At 44.6% G+C, this 22,335-nt stretch overlaps 1 protein-coding gene across 12 annotated transcripts in view; it reads left to right on the forward strand.

Annotated features, from left to right (window-relative positions):
* Positions 1 to 22,335, forward strand: part of GULP1 (GULP PTB domain containing engulfment adaptor 1) — a 307,242-nt gene that overhangs the window by 171,580 nt on the left and 113,327 nt on the right. The gene's annotated exons all lie outside the window — the stretch shown is intronic.

The following is a 22,335-nucleotide window of genomic DNA, read 5'->3' on the forward strand; positions in this document are numbered from 1 at the left end:
GCATCAATAGTTCATGCCTGCTGCACCTTAGTTTCACTGAGAATATCATTTTGACAGTTTGATTTTGGACACAAGGGAAGTTTTGAGAAATGGAGGGAATTTTGGGTTACACTAATTGGGTTGTTTAAAAACTGTTAGAGCAAAAATTGTGTATATATAGAAGGGTTGTTCAGTGAGATAAATTAGTTGAAGTTGGAGTCTGAGTTACTTTAGAGTTGAAAGAATAAGAAGAGGAGGAGGAGGGCATTGCAGAATCAGAGAGGAGTTCAGCATGCAGGCAAAGTTGAAGACTTGACGAAAGACAATTTGGAGAAAGACTATGGAATTGAAGAATTGCGGGCACACAGCTGTGGCAGTAGCAGGGGCACCCCTAGGTAATTCAGGTCTCTAGTTGTGCAAGTTGATTTATCCTTTGTTATTAGTAAGTAACCTTGACTATGCTGGGCGATAAGTGTTTATAAACATTCCTTTTCTGATTTTGTTCATTTCCATTGTTCTCTGACTTCTTTACTCTTGCTGCTTTTTCCTCAGTCTTGAACTTCTCAGTCTGCCACGTTTCTCTTGATGTCATTGTTGACTGGTTCTGATGTCACAGAGAGACTTAGCTGTTAGAGCCTCTTAGTTTGCTATTTGCTAAGCTTGCTAAAAGCAAAGTCGTTTGACAGTCAAGGGCCTGACAGCTAAATAAAAGTTCCTTTATATTTGTCCCATGGGGGGACTTTTAATTGGGGAAATGGTGCAGAGAAGAGTTAAACCACCCTGCCCTTATACTGTGGTCTTGATCCAGCTGCTATTAACTCCTGTAGAGTTAAGCATACAAGTGCCATCAGATCTGCAGCATAAAATGTAATTGTGCCCTACTACTTGCTTTGAAAAACACATTATTGGTGCAGGTCAACCATGTTATTTTGTTCTTCTTTGAAAGAAATGGCTAAAATTTTGCTGTTTATGCGAGTGCATTTATTACATTTTTCAGTTTATAGCACTTTGCCATTTCAATTTTTAATTCAAAATTTATTGAAATATTTTTAACATTAGAATACAAAATAAGCAGATTTACAGCCGTACCCAACCCCTAGATATCTCACCCATGACCAAGACCAGCAAATGCACAGGTGCTATAAGCAGAATATAAATATGCTTTAGAGTAAGCAAATGTAAAATCTGCACATTGTATAGAGAATACAGAAGTAGCTAGGTGCATGTACAAAATATTTTGTTCAGCATCCTGTTCATTTTCATGGCTCCCATTTTCATTAGGTTCAAGCCTGTTGAGATCCTGTCCTATCCATTTCATGACTCATTTAGAAGGATTTGTTTTCAGAACCCCATTCTTCTTTTTTTTTTTTTAAAAAAACATTCTTTCTTTAACTTTTGCCTCTATCTGTGTTGGCAGTGGCACAGCTGCCACCTACCAAGATGGAACTTACTAAGATAGTAAGTTCCATCTTGAATACGCATAACTGTTGGCAACCATTTTTCCAGGTGGTGGATCTTTTTACAGAGCTCTAGGATAGTGTTGCATCTCCTGGAAAGTTATAGATATTTGAAATGATACCCACTAGGAGGTCACTGTGCATTGCAGCTTCTACAACTAGTGACACAGGCAACTACTAATATTTAAGGAATAGGAATTCAATTTTGTTTGTGCTCATTTATTTGTGCCCATTCATGCACCATCAAATTCATTTAGAATGAATGCAGTATACCTAGTGAAGCCATTCTTCTCAGTTCCATTTTTAGCCTACTTTTCAGTAGGCTTATGGGATCACCCGGCATTCTGTCTGTGTGCCCGTGTGTCCGTCCCCCCCCCATCAACTTTGCAACACCTGGACCAATATGAACAGTTGTAGGGTTACATAGGAACACAATAGCGTAGTTTGTGATGATGTCAATCACCCTGATCCAAGATGGCAGATGTGTGAACGTTTGAGGCGCAAGTGGGCTAACTTGTGAACCACCTAACCGATTTGAACCAAATTTAATACAGATGTAGGGACACATAGGGGTGCCCAAAGTTGTAGGACTATATAGAGATACCTAAATGGCATAGTTTGTGATGATGTCATCTACACCGATCCAAGATTGCGGACGCATAAACCTTTAAGGCTCAAGTGGGCTAACGTGAACCGCATAACCAATTTGAACCAAATTTGCTACAGATGTAGGGACACATAGGGAAGCTCAAATGGAGTGGTGTGTGATGATGTCATCCACTCCAATTCAAGATGGCGGCCACATGAACATATGAGGCAGAAGCTGGCTAATTAGTGACTGCCTAACCTATTTGAACCAAATTGGGTACAGTTGCAGTGAGTGACACACATGGACACCTCAGTGGCATAGCTTGTGATGATGTCATCCATACCTATTCAAGATGGCAAACACATAAACCTTTGGGGTGCAAGTGGGCTAACGTGAACCGCTTAACCAATTTGAACCAAATTTGCTGCGGCTGTAGGGACACATAGGGACACTTCAACAGTGAAGAACTGTGATGATATATATCATCCACCTAAATTCAAGTTGTTGGGCATGTAAACTTTAGAGGCACAAGTGCACTAACTTGTGGACAGTCTGATTTGAAGCAAATTTGCTACTGGTTAATGGACACATAGGGATGCCCCAATGTTGTAATTTGTGATGATGTCACCCACCCCGATCCAAGATGGTGGATGCATAAACATTTGAGGCACAAGTGCGCTAACATGAGGACTGTCTAACTGATTTGAATCAAATTTGGAATAACTGTAGTGAATGACACACAGGGATACCTAAATGGTGCAGTTTGTAATGACAAATGACATGAACCCTAATCCAAGATGGCGGACACATGAACATTTGAGGTGCAAGAGATCTAGCTTGTGGCCCTTGATTTCACCAAATTTAGTCCAGTTGTAGAGACAGTGAAAGGAAAGTAGGTTGATTAGTTCTCACTAGAACAACTTGTTTTAAAATTAATTCATAGCTTTAATTTCTAGGGAAGAATAGGTGTATGCCTATGGACCAATTGCACATACATGTTCATCAGTCATTGACTGTAATATTAAGAGAGAATTTGAATGTGTGAATAAACTATAATAGACTGTCACATAAAACTTCCATATTGTCCAATATCAACTCAAACATACTATCTTTCCATACACATATTAGACTTTAATTCACTTAGATCTACGTAATCAAGACATGTACATGCTACATCTTATGCATGTATTTTAATTTTTAATTATTTTTAATTGTTTTATTTTAATTCATTTAATTGTTCTGAATTGCTTTAATTGGTTTTAATTGTTATTTGTCTTTTATTATGAGTTGCCATGCAATATTTGCAATTTGGCTTCTAATAATATGTGATACAATTTTGTCTGGCTATTTCCACTAAATCATATTGTAGTGTGGTTTAAGCTGACTATATTAAATTTCCAAAAATTTTTATATATGTATATTGATGTTGATATTTATGCTCATTCATAGCTGCAACTTGGTATTAATCTGAGTTCTTCCATATAGTGGGGCCATTCACACAACCAGGCGGTGTGGGGGAGGCTGCTCCAACTCAGCTTCCCTGCCCCCGAAGGTCATGTAAGTGCTTCTGTACAGCAGCCATGTGCATGCTAGTGTCACGCAGGGGCAGCCAAGGGAGAGCATGCCGGCATGTGATGATAGTTGCGGGCGGGGGCACGATTAAGGGAGTGGCAGAGGAGCAGGTATGGACCTGCTTTCCTCCATGTTAAAAGGGATGGGTAACCCCTTCATGTTAAAGGGATGTGCTGTGATTCATCATACCAATCACATTATGTGCACATCCCTGTTTTATAGAACCCTGTAAGGTTAGTGCTGTTATAATCTACTAGTATTTTGAAGCCTCTTTCCGAACTGGCGCTTGGGGCGGAAAGGACGCCTCTTGCGTCCTTTCGGCCCCAAGCGCCAGTTCGGGCAGAGCCTTTGCAGAGGGAGGAGCACTGCTTGCGAGCTCCTCTCTCCCTCTTCAATTTAGGTCTTTCTTTTCTCAACTGTCACGGGCGGGGTAAGGTGGTTTCGGAAGTTGGGAGGGAGGGAGGGTGGGACTTCGGCGGCAGCGGCGGCGGCAGCATTTTTACTTTTACTTTTCTTCGGCCGCCACCCACCACGGCCCGTGTCTCCGGCCAGGCCGGCCACCCAGGGCTCCGGCGGGCCCGCCACCCACCGCCGCCACGGCTCCAGCAGGCCCACCGCCGCCGCCCGCGGCTCCGGCTGGGCCCTCCGCTGCCCGGGGCCTCTCCCTTGTCACCGCGGCATGTCCTCTGGCCAAGGCGGCGGCGGCCAGTGTCCCCCGGCGGCGCTCACCCGGCTTCTTCGGGGCGGCCGCTTCTGGCCGCCAAAGATGGCCACCGGGTGCCGTGGTCGTGTCTCCCTTGCTCTGTTCTGCGCATGCGCTCCGCGCATGCGCAGAACAGGCCAGGGAGGCACGGACACACGCTTGGTGTCCGTCCACGGACGGACACCAAGCGTTTTATTATAGAGGATGTCTTGCGGACTGGGTAGAGGAGACCAAGAATATTGGCTTACTTAAGGCTAATAAGTGAGTTCTTGGCTGAGAACAGATGTACCAGGAACATCTTCTATCATAGTGCACACTCTTCAGCACTACATTGTACTAGCTCTTGTCAATTTTTAGTTAAGAAAAAGTGATGGAAGATGATGCCATTGATATTCATTTCTCTGCTCCCAGTCTTGAGAGAGAATTCACAGTAGACGTTATAGAAGCAACTTTATTCAGTCCTCTTCATATATATATTTGTATGAATATGTTGTTCAGCCTATTACTTCATTTTGCCAATGCAAGTGTTTGTGGGTTGTTACATTAGTGAGATTCTGAAAAACTTTAAGGAGTGTTATCCTAGCAAATGTATTTGAAAATATTGCTTGTTTTGATAAGCAACGAATCCAGTATGCTATTGCCAACACTGAATTAACAACACTTCATAATTTTAATAAGCTGAAATAGAAATCCATTTATAAAGGCTTGTGTTTTATAAAGGAAGACGATAGCCTGCATGAGGAAGATAAGGCTTTCAGATTTCTAAGAAATGAATGAGCATATGTCTCTCTAAAGTTCATTACTGGGAATGCTGGTTGAAAATGCTCACTCATAAATTATTTTTAATCAGGTATATTTAATTGGGAAAGTTGCTCATGCATACTTGCGAACTAAAGTGGAACCTAATTTACATCACACAAAATCATAGTTCTTTACTACTGACTTTCTTAAAATATTATTAAAAACACTGAGGCTACAGAGTGCTGCTATATTCAAGGGTAATTGCTAACTGGGCAAAGAAGCACCTTTCAAAGATGTGATCCTCTTTATATTTAGCATGGAAAGAGCAATGTCTCTATTCATCTGCAGTACAATGTCCCTCAAGTGACTGTTGCTGGTGTCTTTCTTATGTTTCTTTTTAGATTGTGAGTCCTGAAGAACCATTTTATTGTTGGATGAGAAGAGACTAAATTACTCCTTAGTCATATTGAAATTAAGTAGTCCTTTAGACTGACTATTGAGTAGTATTATTGAATAACTTATCTGAAAATCAGCCATTATTCCTTTTTGTGTAAACTGCTTTAAGACCTTCTTTGCTGAAAAGCAGTATATAAACAGTGGTTGATCGATATAAGAGGCAGATACCACAGGTGTTTTGTTTATTTATTTTTGTAGAAAGGATTGAAAAAATAGATGCTCAATGTGAATATTTTGTGTTCTTGTGACAAATTCAATAATGGAAAAAAGCCTTTCTTTGATCAGTAATGTTTTCTTGCCTACAATCATTTGCATAAGTAAGTTTCAGCAGAGGCGTAATCAGAGTGGGGCAGCCAGGGCATGTGCCCTAGGCACCAGCTGAAGGGGGTGCAGAAGTGCCTGCCATCACATGCACAATTTAAAAAAAAAATTTAAAAAAAGTTTCAAAAAAAAAATTTAATCAGCGGGTGCTGGTGCTGCTGCCGCTGCACAAGCTGACCATCATACCATGTCGCCGTGGCCAGCATCTGTCTCCAGCTCCAGGGCCAGCGGTGCCCCCACCCCCTCTGCGCAGGCACAGCAGCCTGCGCACTCGATTTGTGGGAGATCTCCAACTCCGATTGGGTGGCAGTGGCACACAGCATGGGCGGGGGGGTGCGGGCAGGCGCTCCCGTTGGCTGACGCCTGCTGGGACAGCACAGTGCAGCACCCCCGTTCAATCAGCAGGTGCCTGCACGGCCACATGTGCGTTGGACTGGAGACTGGACTGGAGAGAGAGAGACTAGCAGCTGGGCCTGGGCGTCCTGTGCTAGGTAGTAGTTCTTCGTGTGTCTGCTGCTGCCGTTTTCGTTGCTGTTTTTATTTATTATTTATTTATTTTTGCCCACCTGCCTGCTTGATTCTACTCCCGACCCCCCGGTCAACAAGTAAGTAAATCAAAACTGACTGAGTCTCTCTCTGACTCTGTCTCCATCTGTGTTGCGCCACGCGCCCGCCTGAGCTTCTGTAATCTGGATGATGATCTTCCTATCTTCATTCCTCCTCTCCCGCTCCCCCGCCCAAGCCAAATGTAAAGAGCCCATCCTTGGAGCGGATGGTCGATCAGGGCACCATCAAGGGTCTGGGGGTTGGTCGGGAAACTCTTGGGTGTGCTGCAGGCAGGCAGCCCGGTCAGGTGTTTGCTAAGGGCCCGGGACCGGGTTTGGTCTTTCTCTGTCTGGGGGTGGGCTGGGAGTGACCACACCTCACGGAGGAAGGGGTGCACGCATTGCGTCCCCGCTGCAAATTTTCTGGAGTTGGTTTTTAAATTTATTATTATGCTGCCATTAACGTTAGCTGCCTGCCTGCCTGCGCAGCTCAAAGAGGCTTGGGACGTCGGCGGAGGCAGAGGGGATGCAGCAAGCAAGCCCTCTGTCCCAGTCCCCACCTTGGCTCTTCCTTCCAAGCAGCCTGTAGTGCTGGGTCTGCTGCAGCAGGCTGGGTGGCGCTTTGACAGCTGGCACTTGTTTCTGGGATGGATGGAGTGAGGGAGCCTCGCCTTGGCTTTTCCCTTGCTCGCTTTCCCTCCCGCCCCCTCCCCCAATCTCTGTGCTGGCTCTTGAGAGTGAGGCAAGGCAGCAGGTGCAGAGTCGCATGGATGAGAGCTTCATCTCTTCAAGTTGTCAGGAGGAGAAGGCGGATGGTTTCTGGAGCTTGCGCAGGCTGAGGAGGGGGCCCGCTGTCCGGCGAGGAGAGCCACTTGAGTTTGGGAGCAGTCCTCGCCCACCCCCTCTGAAAGCACCTCTAAGCCCTTGGCAGCTTGTTATTTTGCATTGCATGCCTTGCCTAACAAGCAAGAGGGATTGTACATGGTGTGGGGGGGGAGCCGGGGGGAGGCGAGCGGCGATGAGCGTGGGGTGGGGAAAAGCCAACTCTGCACGCAAGGCCAGGGGCTGCCAGAAACCTTCATGTGTGGCAAGCAAAGCGAGGATTGTCAAGGTGGGTTTCTGCTCACAGGCAGCTGGACTGGGTCCTTGCTGGCACCGAGCCTGCTCTAGCGAGGGTCCAATCTTGCCAGTTGTTGTGAAGTCACCTTGACGATCTCCGGTTTCACCCACTGGTAGGATTCAGAGATCAGCTTTGGGACATTCAGCCATGGAGCACCTGAATTCTTCGCTTATAGTAAAATCTGCAGTTCCTTCGTGTTTGCATACAGAAATTCCATTCAAACTCCTGGGAGTTCGTTTTGCAGTGGGTTTGATATGAACTACTGCACCCCATGTGATGATGGCTTGGATGAGGGGATGTGTGTGTCTCCCCAGCAGAGCTTATTTGAGCTAGTTAACCTATATTCTGTGCTGGAGTTCAATCAAAAACCATTCGGAATGGTACTAAGAACAATGGAGAGAGTGCCTCTGAGTATATGCAGAGTGCATTACTCCATACCAACTGGGTAGCCACAGATACTGCGCCTCTAGAAATAAGGGGAAAGGGCTCCCAGAGCCGAGGATCTAGCTTACAGATGGCTTTGGCACCTTTTGCTATACTGAACATGAAGATCCTGCACAGCAGCTGGGTCCAGAAAGCACGAGTTCACTTGCAGCCACAATTGAAGCAGAGATGTTTTCTAATGAAATGACCATCTACGCAGCTGGTCAGGAAAAGGTGACCAAATCTTAAGTTTAATTTAAAAAAAAAAAAAAAGGGTTGCCAGGCTATTAAACTTGAAAAACTGAGAATAGGGGCTGGATACGTTCTGTGCCAGGGTGTAACTACCTACATCTCTACAAACATTTTTCCTGCAATCAGACAGCTTCATATTTTATAAAATGCTGTTTTGTGAGGTTTTCACCTAGATCTTGCACATATTTATTCAGGATTAACTCCCACTGATTACCATTTTTTGTTAATTGCCTTAGGCTGCAAATGAAAGGGTGGCTTCTGGACCCAGATGCTGTGAAGGGTATTCGTGTTCCATAAGCCCCACTGAGCCCAGTGGGATTTAGGTCTGAGTAAACATGGAGAGGACTGAACTGTAGATCCCCTTAATTCTCTAAGTACCTGTAACCACAATTGCCCATATTCATTTCTTTCCTGTCCTTGTCTCTCACTTCCCTCCCTCGGTTGTTTTCCCCATTGTCATGGAAGCACCTTGAAGGCAGAGATCTGTCCATTTTTGCCTATATAATTCTGTAAGGCACTGTGCACATGGATGGAATCTGCTTTCTTCAGTGTAAGGGAAAAAATGACAAGGTGCAGTAATAGAGAAGGATATTCCTAGCTCTTTAATTGTGGTGTTCAAAAGTGAATGTCAGCAAGCAGCCCTTGTTATGCCAGGGTGCTGCAAGTATAAGCAATCATATCCCTGCACAGACACAGCTATGAAGGGTCCAAGACCTCTGTCCTTTCCTTAGGAAATGCAGAAGGGTAGCCATCCACAAGCTATTTCCTACTACTGACATTATTATCTATCTATCATATTTGTATACCACCCAAAACGCAAGATTATTTTCTTACTGAATCCGTTGGAGCTTCTCTGGAGTAAATGGAGAATGGTTTTTGATCAGAACTCCCATCAGCTAGCGAGGTCTAAGAATGAGGTGAAATAAAACACATTTAGTGGGAAACAATGTCCTTTGAAATCAATAGGATTTGCATCTGCACCAGTTGGCTTAAATGGGTTTAACTGAAAGATGGATGTCAGATGTCTGGATAGGGGCGCAATTTCAGTGTTTGCCCTAGGCACTATTTTCCCTAGATACGCCTCTGAGTTTCAGTCAGTTTGGAGACTCTTCTTCCATTCCAGCATAAACTAATGGAAATATATTATGTAACAAAATAATTCTGTTACAAGAAAACAGTTGGGGCATGACTAGAGATGCTGAGAAATCCTTTCCAGTTCAGATTTTGATTCAAGCCAGAAAATAATTTGGGGCCTTTCAGAAGCTCACTTATCATTTCAGGTGGTCTTTTACTAGTTCCCAGAGTTCTTCTCTGAGCATGACACAAGAGAGCTTTGCTGACAGAGCAGTGCCTCACACAAAAACACAGTGGTTGACTCCTTTAAGAGTAGATAGCTCTTATACTTAACCCACTGCAGGCTGGTTCAAATGATACCAACCAACCACACATGAAGGAAGAGGGGCTGCACCAATTGGGATATCCTCCATGGATGTCCCAACACCCTTTTGGCACATCTCTTGAATTAATGTGGAGGCTGTTCATCCAAATGGACCTTACACTCATGCTATGTTTGTAGCATCGGTTTAGAGGCCATTGGATAAACAACCTCCACACTCAATCAAGAGATATACTGAGAAGGCATTGGGAGGCATCATGGAGGACATCCTAATGGGTGTGCTCTCAGTGCAGACCCTCTTTCTTCATTTGTGCTGTGCTGTTATCATTGAAACTGACCCTTTGAAAATAAAGAACCAACCTTTGAAAATGTAAGTGTGAAGAATGGATTAAACAGAAGAAATACTGATCTAATAGGATTAGTTTTTGAAGAAGTAGATGGTATGAGGCTAGGTGAGAAATGCTACATTAGAAATATGATTTAGCTGATTATGCTTTAGTTATGATTTTTAATGAAATTCTAAGCTATGATCGGCAAAATACTTTTTAAATATTTAGATGCATATGCAAAATAAAATTAATTTGAATTTGAAGTGGACCTATTTCCTTTATGTTTATGTGTCTTTGATCTCCCATTTTAACTTCTATTTTGAGTGGTACTAAGAGACAATGGAAGCAGGTTGGAACATTAGGTAATTGAGTGCTATCTGTCTGCACTTAAACAAGAGGTTAATGTAGCAGATGAAGTGACCCTATTATCTTCCTATAGTTGGCTCTTTGGTCTTTTGTTGCTGGTCATTTATTATCTTTTGTTTTGATCTCTTTTATTCATGAGATTGGAATTCTTACATTGTAAATTAGGTCCCTGCGAACACATTACAAATATTTTTAAAACATTTAGTACCTATTATTTATCCATTTTTGATGCTTGTTTTATTCATTCATTCATTGTTCTATTTCTATACTAGTTTTAATTAAAATAATCTCAAAGTGGTTTACAATATAATTAAAACAATGCACAATTAAAATAGAATAAAAATAGCAATACTAAATATAAGTTAAAATTAATCTATCTCTATTTAAATGTTTAAAACCTATATAAAACACTAACACAAAAAACACAAAGCAGCAGTAAAGAATATACTCTTAAAAGCCTGATGAAGAGCCACGTTTTTACTTGTTTTCTAAAACCTGTGATGGAGGCTGAGATGCAGATACCAGTCAGGAAAGCATTTCAAAGCCTGGGGGTAAGGACTGAGAAGGCCCTGTCCTGCATGCTCCAGCCGAGCCTCCCTCACCAGGGCAGAAATCCTTGGAAGCAGGTGGTTCTTCAGATATCTTCAGCCCAAACTATTAAGTAGGGGTGTGCATGGAACTGGCTGGCCCAGTTTGGTTTGAGTGTGAACTGCACTCAAACCTGACTGGGCCAGTTCGGTCCACAAGCACAAATGGCCTCTGAGAGGCCTGACATGGCCCAGGGCCTCGCAGAGGCCATTTGCGCATGTGAGGCAGCAGGCAAAATGGCCACTGCGCCAGTATATAGAGGCCTGAACAGGCCAGAAAGTGCGGCCAAATGAGCCACGGTGATTACTGAGGCTGGCGGGAGGAGGGGGAACCTTCACGGCCTGCCCACCCTGGCCTTTAGGAAGCCCTCCAAAGGGGCTAGAGGTAAAGAATTTTTTTAATTTAAAAACCCCGAACCATCGAACCTCCAAACCAAACCATCAAACCCCTGAACCCCTGAACTGGTTCACACACCCCTCACACACACACACTTTGACCTTTAAGTTAAGGGCCTTAGAGGTCAATACCATTGAATTGGACCCAGAAACAAATTGGTAGTCGGTGCAGCTCTTTCAGAAATTGTGTAATAATACCCCAGCAGCTCTGGATGAAATCCTAGCTGCTGCATTTTGCACTAGCTGCAGTTTCTGAATATTTTTCAAGGGCAGACCCGCATAGAGTGTGTTACAGAATCCAAACATGACATTACTAAGGTATGGGTAACTGTGGCCAGATCTTCCATCTCAAGAAAGGGAGGCAGAAAAAGGACACTAGCTGAAGGTTTAGTTTCCTAATATCCTTGAAAAATGGGTTATAGTTTAGGTTCCATTTTGAAAAAGTGGACATTTTAAAAGTATGTTCTAGAGTTAAATTCATCATGGAGGCCAGTTGCAATGGCTGCCAGTGCTAATGCATGACCTAAGGCATGGTTCTACAGTTCTTCACACAGTAACACTGTGCCAAAAGAGGATCGTATTTTAGAAAAGACAATTCTCCCGTGGCAGACTGGTATTAAAGTGTCTCAGAAAATGATACCGTTTCATCTGGATTGCCTAGAGCTTTTCCAAGTAAGTGCTGAGAAAGCCAGTAAATTCATTCTCATGACCATTTCCGGTGGGTGCGGAGGGCATGGGGGGAAGGCAGGATTGAGCTTACCTTCCCCCCAGATTATCTCAATCCATGTGTGGGATGCTCAGCAAACGCACCCACATGATCTGCTATGCTCTGGGCAGCAGGGGGTTCTGGAGACCGGAAAAATGCAGCATGGCCTCCAGATATCCCTAAATGCACCACGCGAGGAGTGCAGAGATTTCTACTCAAGCCAGGTGTTCTAGGCGCTGGCTCTGTGTCTGCTTGGGCTGCTTGCAGGCTGAGCACACACATGACCCTGGATCTGGGAAATGTTACTCCCACCCTTTTACTCAGGTAAAAGGCTGGATAAAAATCCTGGGCTACCCAGGGAGGGATCAGCCTTGACCCCAGCGCTTCACATGAGTAGCCCTACCAAGTAGGGCTGACCAAGGCTGGGTAGGGCTGCTTGTGTGAGTAGCCTCTATGTTTCCCAACAGTTCATGTGCACTTTCTAAAATGTCAATGAGGGTTCTCATGACTGCACTTCCCTTTGAGGGCCCTCCTCAGCAATGTACATAAGGCTACTTTGCATGGAAGTAAGCAGTGGGAGTGGCCACTTCTATATGAGACCAAAGGTGATAGGCACATGATGCAGCTTCGACAGTTCAAAGCCTAATCACTGCATAGGCCTACTTGCTACTGTCAAAAATTAAAATTTTAAACTTTATATGGAAATGACAGGTGCTCAGCACTGGCTTAAGAGCATTTCTGATTCACTTGCACTGGGACTGAAAACAGATCTTCATCTTCATGAGAGCCAGCGTGGTGTAGTGGTTAGAGTGCTGGACTAGGACCAGGGAGACCTGAGTTCAAATCCCCATTCAGCCACAATACTTGCTGGGTGACTCTGGGCCAGTCACTTCTCTCTCAGCCCAACCTCTCAGAAACTTAAGTATGTAGTATACCACTCTGGGCTCCTTGGAGGAAGAGTGGGATATAAACTGTAAAAAAATACAATAAAAAATAAAAATCTTGTGTCAGGAAATCATCGGTTTATGACAGTACTGCACTTGTATTGGAGTGAAGACTCTACAAGACACAGCTCCTGTACTGAGACCTTTGCCATTTTGGATGTGCATGGAGTGTCTAGAATGCAGTTTTAATGGCAAATGCAATTATACTATCATTTTAGAGTATTCTATTTTGGAATGCTCATTCTGTTTATTATTTCAAAATGAATAAATAAGTAGTGAACTGTGAAGTCCTGTTAAAATTAATTTTAAGAGAAATGGGTGAAGGGATACAGTCATCTCAATTTTATTGTTAAACCCATCCATCTGTTAAATTGAATACACCCATTGCAAAATTCCTATGCATAATATTCAGTTACACTTCTTAATATAATATCCCTTCCCCATGGTTCTATATTTAATAGTAATGTTTTCCTGTTTTGATTATATTTAGGCAAATTATATTTTATTATTAAATTATATTTCGGCAAAACTATATATTTAGCCTAAATTATATTTAGGCAAAAGCTTGAGAGATTGTGTCACCTACAGATAATCCTTCCCATTTCTGATCATCCTGGATTTTTCTTTGCATATCTGTAAGCCTCAAATATACCAGACCACGACAAGAAGTGAGGCGACAGCCAGTCTAATGGTAGCACCCTCGCAGAGGCAAGCATTGGTGCTCCAGGGAAGCTGGCAGTACAACTGGCAGCCCACACCTGTTCTCCATAGAGGGAGGAGCTACACCTGGAGGTTGAAGACTGACTTTCTTTATAGGTTGCAGCCCTATGCAATCTCAGGGATGCAGGGATAAGAGAAGAAGGTCCTCAGGGTAGATCACAAGGCAGTTGCGGGTAGGGATGTGCAAACAGGTTTGACCCCGAACCTGTTCGATGATGAACCAGTTCGGTTTGACAGTTTGGGGTTTGGGTTTTGACAGTTTGGGGATTGACAGTTTGGGGTCAAACCCGCCTCCCATTTGGTCCAACCTCAGACCAAAAACCCACCCAACAGTTCAGGGGATTCACAATTTGGGGGGATTTTTTTTTTACCTTTAGCCCCTTCGGGGGGCTTCCTCTAGGCCATGGGGGAGTCCATGAAAGTTCCCCCTCCCCCCGCCAGCCTCGGTCATCACCACCACGGCCCGTTCAGTCACCTTTTTTGGCCCTTCAGGCTTCCATATGTTGCCACATGTCATGACTCAGACTTCTGATTCAGAAGAGTCAGAGCAGGAACGGGAGGATTTGCCTGCTAGTGAGGGCTCAGAGGAACAGCAACAGGAGTTGGCAGGGAGACCAGATTCTGGAGCTGAGGATTTGCAACAGCTGCCAGACATGATTTCTGATGGGGAGGAGCCTGGGATTTCACCTGTCTTGAGAAGACGGCTCAAGAGAGAGGCTCAGAGGAAGTCACACAGGCGCTGGAGATCACTAGAGACGGGAGCCAAGGTGCTGACTCAGGGAAGCCTAATTGGCTGCTGGTTCTCTTGAGGCATATATATTTGGTAGTCTCTCAATTGCTCAGGTGTTGTTAGCAACTTTCATTGATCCGCAGACAGTGTGCTATTGAATTCCAAAACTTTGTCCGAATTCCAGTTTGCCTTGTTTATGCTTTCCTGGTTTTTTCTGTTAATTCTTTGGTTCTGTTGTCCTTCGCTATTTTCATTCCTTGCTCTGTGTCTTCTGTTCACTTATTACTCAGTTATTGTTAGAGGGTGTTACCTAGTTCAGTTCAGGAGACTTAATTCATTTGCTGTTTTTTCTTTGTGAGCCTTTTATTTTTCACTCATGCAGTTCCGCTGCCACTTTCTGTTAACTCGCCGGGGAGTGCTGAAGGGGGTTGTAAATCCTGTTGGGTTAGCCGAGCTAACAGATTTACAACACCACAGCAGCCATTTTGTCTGCTGCCGCGCATGCGCACATAGCCTCTGTGAGGCCTGGCATGGCCCATAGAGGCCATTTGCTCATTTGCGGCAGCCATTTTTTTTAAAAAAAAAAATTGCGACCCCCCCCCCCCGGACTGCACTGAACTGGCGGGGTTTGAAGGGGTGCCGGACTGTACTGGCCCAGTCAGGTTCGAGTCCAATCCGGACTGGAACTGAACCGGGCCAGCCAGTTCTGTGCACATCCCTAGTTGCGGGGCATCTCCCAGAGAAACTATGCCCAGAAAGAGGAGAGCTTTCCTGTAAGACAGTCTACAGGAAATTCAAGGACTGACTATAAAGCAAGGACTGGATATAAAGCAATGGAGTTCAAGGGCTGGCTATAGAGCAATAGCTGGCTATAAAGCAATATTTTATATTGAGAAGGAAGAAGGGAACAGCTTGGGTGGGGCACTGACTGTGCTGTTTTTGCCTCTGCCCCACCTTTCCTCCAGGTGTGTTTGGTCTCCTCTGGGCTGCTGCTGTGGCTCTGCTGCTGTGTGGGTCAGGCTGGCCCGGGGGCTTGGGGAAGAAGGGGACGGCTGGGGTGGGGCACTGGCTGTGCTGTTTTTGCCTCTGCCCCGCCTTTCCTCCAGGTGTGTTTGATCTCCTCTGGGCTGCTGCTGGGGCTCTGCTGCTATATAGGCCAGGCTGGCCCAAGGGCTTGGGGAAAGGAAGAGGGGAACAGCTTGGGTGGGGCACTGACTGTGCTGTTTTTGCCTCTGCCCCACCTTTCCTCCAGGTATGTTTGATCTCCTCTGGGCTGCTGCTGCTATATAGGGCAGGCTGGCTCAAGGGCACGAGCCGAAGGGCGAGAACACAAGGGCTCTTGTCTTTGTGGCTCTCAGCCATGGGGCGAGCTGCCGGAGGCCCAGAAGATCTTCCTTCCTGCTACAAAGAAGTCAGCAAGAGTTTGCTGCATAAATCTGGATTTGTTTGTCTTTGTGTTTTTGTTTTAATCAAGCCAAGGAGCTGTGGTTGGTTAGGCTGAGTAGATGTGTCTGGGAGAGCAGAAAAGCAGGGATGGAGTGGGGGCAGCAATATCACAGGTAGTGGGCAGAGAGAGATATGGGCGTGGGAGTTGGGCAGGCTGTTACAGGGGGAAATGGTCCAGGCAATTGAGACCTGTTCCTTTTTCCAGCCCTCTTCTCCCAACCCTCTGACCCCAGGGAGCTCTGAGAACACTTCTTCGAGGATTAGGGTCCTGCTGCTGAATGTCAGGTCAGTCAATGCAAAAACCTCTCTCATCCATGATTTAATTGTGGATGAGCATGGTAACCTGGTATGTGTGACGGAGATCTGGTTGGATGAGCTGGGCGGGGATGGTCTCTCTCAGCTCTGTCCTCCAGATTTCCAGATCGTGCAACAACCCTGCCTTGATGGTCGGGGAGGGGGTGTTGCAGTCATCTGTCGAGAGATCCTCCCCGTTTCCAGATGCCCGGTCAGGCAATCTCAGAATTTTGAGTGTTTGTCCTTCAGGGTGGGCCTCCGAGATAGGCCGGAGATTCTGCTGGTGTACCGACCACCCCGCTGCACTTCAGTCTCCCTACCTGAGCTGGCGAGGGTGGTCTCAGAGGTGGCCTTGGGTTCCCCTAGGCTTATTGTTTTGGGGGATTTCAATGTCCATGCTGAGGCCCCCCTAGTGGGTGCGGCTCAGGATTTCATGGCCTCCATGTCAACCATGGGCCTGTCTCAGCTGGTATTGTGCCCTACCCACATGGCAGGACATACTCTAGATCTGGTTTTTGCCGACCAGGAAATAAATGATCTGAAGGTGGGGAAATTTGAGACAACTCCCTTGTCATGGACAGATCATCATCTGGTGGGGTTTAGTTTGACTGCTCTGTTTGCCCTCTGCAGACGTGGTGGGCTGATTAGGATGGTCCGTCCCAGAGGCTTATGGATCCACTTGGATTCCAGATGACCCTTGGGGAGTTTCCAGTGTCTAGAGCTGGTGACCCTGTTGAGGCCCTGGTCGATCTCTGGAATGGAGAGACGGCCCGGGCTGTTGACACAGTTGTAACTAAATGTCCTCTCCGGCTTGGTGGAGCCCGATCTGCTCCTTGGTTTTCCTTGAAGCTTAGGGCAATGAAACAACTCGGACAATGGCTGGAACGATGCTGGAGGAAGAGTCGTGATGAATCTGACCAAACACAGGCTAGAGCCCATTTTAGGGACTACTCCGTGGCGGTGGTGTGGCGAAGAAATGTTTTTTCTCTGCCTCCATTGCATCTGCTCAGTGCAGACAAACAGCTGTTTTGTGTGGTAAAAACATTGCTCCTCACATCCCCCCAGGTAATGGGGGAGGAATCATCTACAGCTCATTGTGATCAGTTTGCTTGCCACTTTGCAGATAAAGTTGCTCACATCCGTGCCGATTTGGACTCCAGAGTTTTGGCAGTTCTGGCAGACATGCCTCTGGTACCATCTGGTCCCGTTGTGTTGGATTCTTTTCAGTTGGTCCGGCCTGAGGATGTGGGCAAGATCCTGGGCAGTGTGCAGGTGACATCATGTGCTCTTGACCCTTGCCCTTCATGGCTAATAAAAGCTGCCAGGGAGGGTACAGGTAGATGGTTGGAGGTGACTATTAATGCTTCATTAAGGGAGGGCAGGATGCCATCGTGCCTCAAGGAGGTGGTGGTAAGACCATTATTAAAAAAGACCTCCCTTGATCCTTCCAACCTGGACAACTATAGACCAGTTTCTAACCTGCCCTTTTTGGGCAAGGTGATAGAGCGTGTGGTGGCGTCCCAGCTGCAGAGGGTCTTGCTTGATGTGGATTATCTGGACCCTTTTCAATCTGGCTTCTGCCCCGGGTATGGGATTGAGACTGCCTTGGTCACTCTAGTGGATGACCTATGCCGGGAACTAGACGGGGAGTGCATCCCTGTTGGTTCTGCTGGACCTCTTGACGGCGTTCGATACCATCGACCATGGTATCCTTTTGGGCTGCCTCTCGAGTATGGGAATCAGAGGTACTGTGTTGCAGTGGTTCCGGTCCTTTCTTGAGGGGAAGGTCCAGAAGGTGGTGCTGGGGGCTACTGCTCGGCTCCATGGCCACTGCCCTGTGGGGTCCCGCAGGGTTCGGTCTTGTCCCCCATGCTGTTTAACATCTACATGAAACAACTGGGAGAGGTCATCCAGGGATTTGGACTGAGTTGTCAGCAATATGCGGATGACACTCAGCTCTATCTCTCCTTGTCATCTGATCCTAGGGAGGCGGTGGATATACTGAATCAGGCTGGAGGCCGTGATGGGTTGGATGTGGGCTAATAAACTGAAATTGAATCCGGACAAGACAGAGGTACTGTTGGTCAGTAGGAGAGCCAATCGGGATGAGGCGATTCTACCGTTCTGGATGGGGTTGCACTCCCCTTGAAGGAGCAGGTACGCAGCTTGCGGGTACTACTGGACCTGGCTCTGCTTTTGGAAGCTCAGGTGGAGGCGGTGGCCAGGGGTGCCATTGCATGGCTTCAGCTAGTGCGCCAGCTGCGTCCCTTTCTCGAGAAGGCAGATCTGGCCATGGTTACTGATGCCTTAGTCACGTCACAGCTGGATTACTGTAACACGCTCTACGTGGGGCTGCCCTTGAAGAATATCCGGAAACTGCAGCTAAACTGCAGTATATATACCATCTATGTATATGTTTTATTCCTTTGGTCTGTGTATCCTCCACTCTTTCACCTAGTGCAAAACGCGGCAGCTAGAGTTCTAGCCGGAGCTGCCCAATGGGAGCACATCAAACCCATTCTGAAAGAGTTGCACTGGCTGCCAGTTCGTTTCTGGGTCCAATTCAAGGTGCTGGTTTTGACCTTTAAAGCCCTTAACAGTTTGGGCCCTGGGTACTTGAGGGACCGCCTGCTCCCAAGGGTTGCTGCCCACTTGACGAGGTCATTTGAGGGTCTCTGCTCCGGGTGCTGACAATGAGGGAGGCTTGGCTGTGGTGCACTCGGGCAAGGCCTTCTCTGTTGCTGCCCCCAGACTTTGGAGTGCTCTCCCAGTGGCCATTCACTCTTTGGACTCCATCACAGTTTTTAGAAAGCTTGTCAAATCTTGGCTTTTTATCCAGGCTTTTACATGATTGTTTTTATTGCTGCTTCTATGTGTTTTTATCCGTGTATAGTTTTTATGCTTGTATTTTATAGATTTTAAATTTGATTTGTTTTTATATTTTTAGCTTAATATTTTTATTGTCATTTTATTGTACTTTTTTAACTTTTGTAAACCGCCTTGAGATTGTTTTTAATGAAAGGCGGTATATAAATTCAACAATAAAATTAAACAAATGTTCCTTGGTACCAATGAATGCTGGTAGTGAGGTGGCACTACAGCATTGCTTAACTGGCAATAAATCTTTTTGGAAATTGATATCCTGCATCCATGTTCTTCATGACTGAGGGTTCTACCAGTAAAACATGGTCCTGCCCCAGTCAGGTCCCAATCCTGAAAGTTCCCGTTGTGATACTGTCAGTATTGAAAGATGAGTTCTCATTAGGCTGTAGTTTCAAATTTTAAAGTTATTTATTCCTTTATTTATTTATTACATTTCTATACCGCCCCATCTTGGGGCGGTGCACAAGAAGTTTAAAAAACATAAAAACTAACACCATTTTAAACGCACTGCTTAAAACAATATAAAAACAATTTTAAAACAATTCAGAACCAATTAAAACTAATTAAAATACTTAAAAATGTTAAAACCTTGGAAGGTCAGGCCAAACAGGTAAGTTTTTAGGGGTCTCTTAAAGGCCAACAGTGAACCTAAACTGTGGATATCTGCCAGGAGTGCATTCCATAGGCAAGGAGAAGTTACAGAGAAGGCCCAGTTCCAAGTCGCCACCAGTCATACTGGTGGTAACTAGAGATGGACCTCTCCAGATGACCTCAATGTGTGATGGTGATCATACAGAAGAAGGTGCTCTCAAAGGTAGCCCGGACCCAAGCTGTTCAGGGCTTTAAAGGTAATGATCAGCACTTTGTATTTTGCCCAGAAACATATTGGCAGTGTAACTGTGTTAAAACAAGTAGGAATGTGCAAACAGGTTTGATGCTGAACGTGTTCGACACTGAACCTGTTCAGTTCGACTTTTCGGGGTCGAACTGAACCATCCCCTGTTCGGTCATTGGGTTGGGTGGGTGGGGGAGGTGAATTAAACCAGCCGTTGCACCCGCCGCCCCAATGTTAATCTGCATTAAGTCAGAACAAATTTCTGTTTTCTGAGTACCTGGCTGATCTGGTGATTAAAAAGAAAGAAAAATAATGCATGTTTGATCCTACAACTTCCTTCTAATGGTCTTTTGGATAGTACTGGCATTTTAAGTACACTTCTAGATTTAGGCTCCATACGGAATAATATTCTTTTGAAATATCTTTCCTCATCCCCATATCATCATTTGTGTATGTAGCAGGGAGAGGGAGAGAGACAAAGAGATAGACATGCAACTCTTATATGAGCATCAGGGAACTAGAGATCCTTTGGTGTTGGGAAGAATGGCTGAGGGCTGATTAGATTGTGCCCGTATCTATGCTATCTGCTTATCTACTTAGCAGAAGAGCACATGCTTTGAAGTATTAGTCCTGGGTTCAGTCCTCAACATATCTGGATCTAAATTAGCAAGGCTGAAAAGACCACTATGTGAGATTCTAGAGAGCTACTGCCAGTCAGAATAGAGAGCACTGGGCTAGATGAAGCACTCGAGATTAAAGTATACTTGTACATTCTCAGTACAAATGACACTAATCTTCATTCAGTCTATTCATGGGTCAATTATAAAATTATTGCTAACAGTACTGCTAAATTAGGGTGCCATTATGGCAATGTGAACAATTAAAATTAATTAAAACAAAACAATATATTTCAAATCTACAACTTTTTTTAAAAAAAATGTTGTTTCCTACTAAGAAGAAACAGTCACATTTCCTTCAGCTGCTTTTGTCACATTCTTATTAATTATGGAATACTTGCACCAATGTTATGCCTTTCATCACCCTGACATTACACAATTGCCATGGATACTTATGGTAATTAGGTGATGTCATGTAAAAATCCAGCCAGCCTCCATTACGATTACTTTGCAGATATGTACGAGTTCTAATGAAAAATCAATTTTAAATCCAGCTACTGCTAGATTGGATCTTCAGAGGTGTGCGTGCATGCGTGTGTGCGTGCATGCGTGTGTGCGTGCATGCGTGTGTGCGTGCATGCGTGTGTGTGTGCGTGTGCGTGTGTGTGTGTGTGTGTGTTTAAAGAATCCATTAATTGACTGTTATTTAACCTGCCATCTATAAAGACTCTTAAATATTGCAAAATAAGTTTAATATTAAGAGTTGCAGAATTAGCGTAAGTAAGAGTATGAACTACTGTATTATTTTGAGGAAAATGGGAATGATCTTACAACTTCTTCATCATTAACCTATATGAATAAAGAGTATATTGCCAGCCCACAACCATTACAAAGCCAAAAGTTGTTTCTAGCAGCTTGTGAAAGAAATATTCCCCTCTACTTAATATGACATTTTTATTTGTTTGCCTGTGCTGTTCAGAATATTTTTTTCCTTATTTTTAAGCTAATAACACATCTACTGAATAGACTTTATAAAAATTGCATTCGTAATAGAATGGGGAAACTATTGCATAAAGCAATTAACTCATGTTGTTCAAGCATAATAACCAGGCCAGGGACAAGATAGTGTAGATGGAGATATCAATGCAATAATTAATAAGGGTAAGGGAAAGTTATGTAGAACATAGGGTTTAAAAAATGTATTCCAATCAAATACTGCCACAGCTTGAAACAATACTTTCTATTGAAATATGAAACTATTTTGTATATTTATTCATTTGTTTGGGGGATTCATATCCCACCGTATCTCAAATGATCTCAAGGTGACTGACAATTTCAACTTTTAAAAAGATCAAAATACATAAACAGCAGTTAAGCACCTATAAAAACAATGCAGCAGATGTTTTAAAAACTTTTTTAAAAAACAGCTTAATAAAACCGGTCTTAGGTTTTTATTACCCAAAACACTCTGTCCAGACCTACAGAGCAAAAAGTAGAGCATATCAGAGTTGATATGGAGTAGGGTGTGAGGACAGATACTTGAGTGCAAAACCTTTCAAGCAACATAATATTACTTTTCTAGCATTCTGGAATGTGGTCCTTAAAATGTAAGGGAATAAAATCTCACAGCTAGCAAGAAGCAGTCTAATTACAGAGATGAAGAGATGAAGCTTTTGCACAAAGGGAAATTATCTGACAAAACCTGATAATGAGCAATGATCAAGCAAACATATTCAACCTTCATTAACCCATCCAGTTGTGTAGCTCTGAGTGAGGGAGAGAAAGAAAGCACCCAGCTAGCAAACGAAGGAATCTCTGGCTGGAAGGAACCAGTGGTCCACATCAATCTCCCCCAGCTGGCAAGTGCTTTTTTGGCTGGGTGCTTTCTGTCCCTCACTCAGATCAAGGGAGAGAAAGAACAGCCAGCC

This window comes from Hemicordylus capensis, chromosome 1, assembly GCF_027244095.1.
Source record: "Hemicordylus capensis ecotype Gifberg chromosome 1, rHemCap1.1.pri, whole genome shotgun sequence".
NCBI classification, from domain to species: Eukaryota; Metazoa; Chordata; class Lepidosauria; order Squamata; family Cordylidae; genus Hemicordylus; species Hemicordylus capensis.